The sequence below is a fragment of the Macrobrachium rosenbergii genome, chromosome 58 (assembly GCF_040412425.1).
Source record: "Macrobrachium rosenbergii isolate ZJJX-2024 chromosome 58, ASM4041242v1, whole genome shotgun sequence".
NCBI lineage: Eukaryota > Metazoa > Arthropoda > Malacostraca > Decapoda > Palaemonidae > Macrobrachium > Macrobrachium rosenbergii.
In genome coordinates, this window is record NC_089798.1 from 8,631,246 (window position 1) to 8,638,949 (window position 7,704).

Below are 7,704 nucleotides of genomic sequence, written 5' to 3' on the forward strand. Positions count from 1 at the left end.
ATACCAACAAATAACCTGGGTTATATGTGAAAACGTCTTCTAGGAGAGCTAGATTATTCAAAAAATAATTAAATGTGGCACCAGGAAAACCAAGAAACTGGACATCAAAAGATGTCTGTTCAATCACAATTGTAGAGCCATTAACTCTCAGCTCCAAATCTCTAACATAAGAATGTCCTAGACTGACAGCCTCCTGACAATAACAAACCAAAATTTAAAACAGGTAAATTCATGACACCTTTCAATTATAAACAAAATGGAAGCACTGATAAAATTGAAAATTTTTTGTACTTTCTGTCATTCTCTCCGGCCAATCCTACACTCACCGAGACCAACCAGCAACCACGTTGGGCGCCATCTTGAAGAAGCCCGGCTAGCTCAGTCGGTAGAGCACGAGACTCTTAATCTCGGGGTCGTGGGTTCGTGCCCCACGTTGGGCGCCATCTTGAAAATTGTACGATGGAAGGGAGAAAACAAGCCCATTAAAAGGTCCACTTTAATAAAAGGCTGAACTTCTATGTGAAGTTATTTCAGAACTGGTTGTTGGTGGCTTGTTGTTGGAAGGAAGGAAGGAATTTCCTGCGTCAGAAGTAACTAACTACAGGTATGCCGTTTTTCCTTTCTAATCCTCCCTGATGTTTCAAGAAACCCTGAAGATATAAATGAAATAAGAAAGCAGAGGCAAGCTCTGCTAAATCACTCAATAATTCAATAAATAAACTCAGTGGTTAAATTTAAAATTAACTTGAATTCTGAGCAATGGGAAAATAGCGCGATAGCTATATTTTGTTACCCACTTAACGTGGCAACCACCTAACTACGAAAGGCTTGACGATCCGAAAACTTCGGCGTAAAGTAAACAGAAACAGTTGGCTACTAATGTAAAATCCGCCTCAAATCCTAACAACTTTCCTAGGGTAACATGCAAAGCTACAGCAGTGATAAATTACGAATATTTTGAATACCAAATCCACAGGGTCATTAATGGGGAATCGAGCAATGGAATATTATCTACGATAAATAAATTGACAGGGAATCACCTTAGAAAGTCAGCATATCTTCGTAATGATGTACCTTATCAAATTTCTCATTCCTCGGAAATTTGGCGAAGATAGTGTATTGATGTTAAACACTTGTGGCTGGTCTCGTCTTGTGCATGATGGCGGAGAAAAGAGGGGATATACTACTCCTCCTTTAAACGACTTCGACAAATGGTAGATATCATTCCTCTTGTAAAAGCCAGCCGTACGTCCAGTACGAAAACCTTCTTTCAACTGCCTTTTTTTTTCCTGCTGGCGATGGTTCCTTTAGATTTCGTATTACTGTCAAAAAACAAGACCACCAACAGATAGTTCCGAAAGGGTTGTTAAGTAGTTTACGCTTCAAAGGATTTACTGTCAAAACGAAAATAAACAATATGCTGGGTTTCCCTTCAAGCGCAAACGACCATTAATTATTATAATGCATAAGTTATCACTGCAACAGGTTTACCCAAAAAGGAAAAAATAAACAAATTGAATATATAATTAACTAACCAACTACCAACAACAAAAGGAACAAAACCGTTCTTTAAACAGATAATTTTCAACAGACTGCTTGTCAGACTGGAAGCTTTTATTACCTTTGTGGGGAAATCATGCATCATCTGGCTTCGGATTTTATCAAATTGTTCCAAGCGCAGACCACGGGGCTATGAAGGTATGAGAGGAGACAACGAGGAGCGAAGATGACCCAGGGCAACACCTTACTGGACGTCCACACGACATGCACTTATTGAAAAAGAAAATTGTTGTTCTCATTGATATGCCTTCTTAGCCACAAAAGTCACTACCCATGACAGTGTATTAATGGTTTTATGTTTGTGAATTGTGTGTTTGTGAAACATCTTGAATAGGTTTATGATAGATTTGATTGAGGCAATGTTGAAAGTGCTTAAAGTTATTTGTGGTGGAAGCAATGCCTGTGTTACAAAATGCAGATTGTATATTGCAGTAAGTATCCATGGCTGTTCCAGTATCACTGTGATGGAGTGACGAGAATTCAGAGAAAGGAAAATGTGAAGGGCACAAAGTTGATGGATGAGAAAATAAACTTTGAATGGGGTGAGGAATGGTTGATGCCTCCTTGTGATTCTATACTGATTGTGGTGAAAAAGTGGAACTGCAGAAAGTTGTTGAAGAGTTCAGCAGTATTTGAAAGAGGAGAAAGTTGAAAGTAAATGTGAGGAAGTGTAAGGGTATGAGGGTAAAAGGAAACCATGAAGATGGAGCAGTGAATGTTAATAATAGTAGTGGAAGAATGAAAGTGGTTTATTCCGATAGGTTTTTGGGAATAAACACAGTTGATGTTATTGAGATGAGAAAAAGAGGTGAGTACCAGAATATTTGAGGCAATAAAGGTCGCAGGATGTGTGCCACTTGTGGAAAATGTTGTCAAACAGAGGGCAGGGTTAACAGAACCCAGCTTTACTAACAAGCAGTTACATATGTCTCTGTGATCCCAGCTTTTCTTTAAAACCTTCATAGATTTGGGAAGAGCCTTGGATTGTTCATGGAAGCCAAGGTACAAATTTGTGAAAGAACTGTTGGGCCAACTTTTATTTCGAAATGAAGTGTGGATCTTAAATGAGAATGAAAGGAAAAATAACGAAGCTGTTGAAAAGAATGGAGGACAGTGGGTTAGGCAAAAGAGTATAATTTTGAAATTTTAGGAGGGAGAAGGAATGCAAGACCCAGGCTATATAGACTGGTAAAAAGAGGGGTTGGAATAGTAGAATCATTGTATTTAGGAAGTGCGAGAATGCAAGCAAGCAGAGATGGAGTGTGTTGCTGCAGATGATCCTTCTGTATAGGAATAGGAATCTGCTGATGTGGAAGTTTTCTGTACAAAGATTCATCCACACCAGCAATTGAGCTGCAAATGTGGCAGGGACTATTTTGTTGCTGTTTCACAGTGAACCACTCCTGTTAAGAGAAACGGGTAAATTAAAAAATATGTAATGTCAATAGTTTCGAAATAAATAAACCCCTGACTCATATAATATCGAAGTTCTGCATTAGATTTGTAACTGCAATAATTAGAACCACGTTTTGATATTTCATTGTTTTTCCAAAATTTCAAGAAAATAATGTCTTTTTGTCCTTATAATTATTTATTGTATTTTGAAGTTAACTGTTAAATAGAACTGGATTTCATTCTTTGTTCGCATACCCAATGAAATGTAGGTTCGTTTGATAATATAATTAACATTATAAATAGCTTTTTTTTTGAATTTTGGGCTGATATCTGCTACTCAGATTATCAATTATTAATGAAGTCTATTTTGATTGTCTTTTGAAGCATATTTGATCAACTGATAATTGGCTTTTAAACATTAAACAGAACATCTGTAACGCCATAAGAATTAGATTTTTCCTCTCAGGAAAAAATTTACTCGTGTAAAGCCATTGCCATTGCTCTCTCTCTCTCTCTCTCTCTCTCTCTCTCTCTCTCTCTCTCTCTCTCTCTCTCAGAGAGTGAGCTGGGTTCGATATGAAATTTTCCCTGGCGTTCCTTTGGTACAGATGTTCTCCATCACAACTCTCACAAAGACGTTGTGCCGTCACCAGGTGTTGTCTTGAGAGCCCCTCCGACGAAGGAGCCAACGAATGAAGGAGGGGAACAGTAGGAAAGGAGAGGAGGGGAGAGGAGAGTAAAAAGTTGGCTTGGGCAAAAACTCAAGACGGCTTCAAATTAGGGTTTGAAGAGAAACGCTTCTACAATGGGAGATGGGGCTGGGGTGGGAGGTCCTTGGGGCCGGAGATGGGCGCGCAATTGGTCCCTGATGGGAAGGAGAGTGCGATGGGTACCGGAGGAAGAAAGGCAGGTGGAAAGAAGGCTGGAAGAAGCAATATGACTTCTGCTTTCGGTTTGTCTTTTCGCTCTTTGTTTTTCAAACAAACCGCAGCCATTACCTAATTGTTCTTATCTCATTTTACCTTTGCGTTAACTATGATATATCTATCTATCTGTCTACCTATCTATCTATCTATCAAGCACCCACCTCATGTTTGGAAGGGGGATTGCTCCCAAACTACCAGACCAGCCGGCTGTAAATAGGTAGCTGTGTCTGATGGGGACAAGCCAAAAGGTTGTGAGGCTAGCAACCTCACCCCTAATGACTGGACAGGAAATCGGTAGAGAGTACCTTTCTGATGTTGCTCCCTCCCCAAGGGGAGAAAAAAGGCTTATGAGAGTATATATATATATATATATATATATATATATATATATATATATATATATATATATATATATATATATATATATATATGCACGTTTGTTTTTTATTAATAATTATATATATAATAAACACACACGTATGCGCATTTGCTGGTAACAGCATTTGTTTCTCTCCTTGCATCTGTCTATCTATCTATCTCTCCATCTATCTTTATTTGCTCATATCTCCTGACTTTTATAACTTTCTTCGCAGCCGGTTTCAGTAAAGCTTAGTGCTCCTTTCACAGTTAGTGGATAGTCAAAGAAGAAAGATTAATTGAAAAATTAATACGCAAAACCAAGTAAAGAAGTTTCAGGAAATTTAGCAAATGAACTGGTTTTTCTGATGTTTTCCGATGATACCAGTAGTTTCGCAGTTCACTGTCTTCATAGCGACCCTTCGTTCCCTCCTCATAATTTAAAAGACGTGCATTCTTTGGCTTCCTTTATCGTTATCACTGCGTAATGATTGGATAGCATTAATTTAAATCCCGTTATAATAACTGATTAGAATTCGCGTTTCTTCATGCGAAATTTAAAGCTGAATTGTATGAGTGACATTTGGATATATGCTGACTGCCAAAAAAGTATTTATAGAAAATGTTGTTTGTTACCTTTGCTTTTCATCTATAGCTGCCGACATCGTCTTTTGGCTTTAGTGTATAATATTGGCTGATATTTCTTTTTCGGGCAAGTCTTGCATGCAAACTACCCCCAGAGTAAAAATATGGAGTCAGAAAACCCGACGGAATGTAGTCATCTCAATAAATTTTATGAAATACGGTCAAGGTTACAAGACTGCAATGTTTCAAATTTTTCATAATTCCTTATAAAAGTTTGTTTGCCGGTCACAATATTATTTTCGTTATGTTGCTATACAACTATGAATATAATTTCACAGTAACATATGGCATACGAGTCTGCTTTGCGGAGTTAGGGTAAATGTTTTCACTTTAAATACGCTCCTTGTTACTTTTAATGGTAGATATGAGTAGGCGTGCACTAACCCTGCGGTATTCTTGTTGTACCATTCTAAATGTAAGGGTTTTCATAGTTTAAATCAGGTACGAGTGGCTGAGTTAGGAATCTTTCGTTGAGAGGGAATGTTTCGTTTTGATGTTCTGCTCGGTAAATTTGAGCATCTATAAGTTATCGTTTATCTCTCCTTTATGCCTTTAACCACGTGTTTAATGTAGGTATACCAGAAATGGCTACGATATTTTATCTCCTTAATAATCCTCTTTTTGTGTAAGTCTATCAATGTTGAAGGTTTTGGTGCCGATCTTTCCCTTTTTCCTGACTTAGCGTCCAGTGCTATACCGTAGAAAATAGTATTTCCTATCTCCATTTTTAAGCAGCTTTCGTACTTTCTCTGCAAGGGATAATGCCTGTTTTACGTCACGTATTGCAGTATTGGAGACAAAAATTTTCAGTCTGTATTTATGATTATTTCAACTATTCTGTTCTGATTCATCTCTTCTCAGATATCCTGCCTCACTTTTTTGTCATCTGAACTCATGAGTGCCGGTTGTTTCCCACTATTTTTCTTTACCTCTGCGAATTTTTGACATGTGAAGAACAGTAACCTGTGTCCTTAATTAATGCGGTGTCAGAAATTTTTCCTTTTATGTAATTTAGAACTGTTTTTTTTTTAACGGTGGCGATATTTCCGTACTTTTGTATATCTCGAAGAATTGAGTTTCCCAAGTCTAGGTTTAGAATTTCAACTTCGCTTCCTTCCAGTTCTCCTTTTGTTTGTGTAATACGCAAAGAGTTTTTAATTTTTTTATACTCTTGCATTACTTATGAGGTTCTCTTATGATTCTCAATTACTCTTGCATAATTATATGAAAAAAAAATTCTTGGATACCCAAAAATGAAAACGTATATAAATATGAGCCATATCTGCTTGTCTGTAGCATTTTAAAATAATTTTTACTCTTAGCAAATTTTACGTCCATTTGTTTACCATAGTGGAACTAGGATGACACAGAACCAGCTCACTTCCCTTAGTAAAAAAAAAAAACGCATGCTGAAAAACTTGTGTCTCAAGTGATGAGGCTCAATTAGAATATAGTTTAGGAGCAGCCTTGAGTTTGATTAATTTATAATGCTTGCTCCTTCATTTCTGGAACTCATCGAGCTATCATAAGGAAAAACCTAGTACGTATTGCAAGGCACTCAAGATTGATAAAAGAAAATTTTCCGGTATTGTTTTCGCTTGAACTATCGACTTTGCATATATAACTACTGCTAATTCTTGTGAAATATGCTGTAGATTTTTGCATATTTGGCAAATTAGGTTTCTTGAATGCTAAACCTACTGATGATTTTTGTGGCAACGTTTAACAGATTAGTTGACATTTGCATGGGAAATCCAGTAGTGATTCTTATGGACACTTTGACAGACTTACTAGACGTTTGCATGCAAAATCCGCAAGCGATTCTTTGTGTCACTCTTAAAAACAGTAGGACTTGCATGAAAAGTCTACTAGTAAATTTTTGAACCTTGCAAACTAGTTTCATGTAAAATCCACCGGTGATTCGTATGTTAATCTCACGAATTAGTAGATGTTGCATGCATAGTCTACTGTTGATGCCTTAGGCCACTCTAGCAACCATTAGATATTTTCCTGAAAAATATACGACTGATGCTTATTGGCCGCTTTCACAGACTAGTAGAGATTCTTGTTCTTGTGGCCATTTTCACATATCATTAAACGTTTGTTTGGTAAACTGCTAGTGATTAGTTTGGCATTCCCACTGACTACTTGGCATTGCATGACTGCGAGGTCTACTTGTGAGTCATGTGACCTCTCACAGACTAGTAGACTTTGCTTATGAGATCTACCAGTGACTGTGTGGCAACTCTTACTGTTCAGTGGACGTTTGCATGCAACATTTACTAGTGATATTTTTAGTCACTCACACAGCTGGCGAATATTTTGAGCACCTTTGAAAAAATATTAGAAATTTTAATATGTCGTTATTGTCTTTTCTTAGAGTTTAAATATAGATCTGGAAATAATGTCCCATTCAACGAAAAGAAATTGGGTGTGGTTCAGATTTTTAAGGAGAAAACATCCTCCCGAAATTCGATCTCAAAAGTACTCTTGAATCATCAGGTTTTGAAAGCAGTTATTGTTAGATCCACCAAGCGATAATTGCAGATGCTACTGGTAAAATCATATAACTGTAGAAACGAAAGGAGATTTTAGTTTCTTTCCGTTTTCTAAGATGTTCAAGTAATTTTAGGGCGAACTCTTCAGGATAATAGTCATTCAAGAAATATCCATTACTTACTAGTCTGATTTCTGTGATATTACCATATTTATGTATTTATTTGAATATATAGTGTTCGCAATTTAGTTTACTTTGTATGATTAATGTTATTATCCCTCGACCTGTCAGCGCATTGTATTCGAAAATGAACACGGAGTGTGC

The 7,704-nt window shown here is 37.1% G+C and overlaps 1 non-coding gene across 1 annotated transcript; it reads left to right on the plus strand.

Annotated features, from left to right (window-relative positions):
* The first annotated feature begins 367 nt into the window (after positions 1-367).
* On the plus strand, positions 368-440 carry TRNAK-CUU (transfer RNA lysine (anticodon CUU)). Its single transcript has one exon. It is a non-coding gene; the product is annotated as a tRNA-Lys (tRNA).
* The last annotated feature ends 7,264 nt before the right edge of the window (positions 441-7,704 follow it).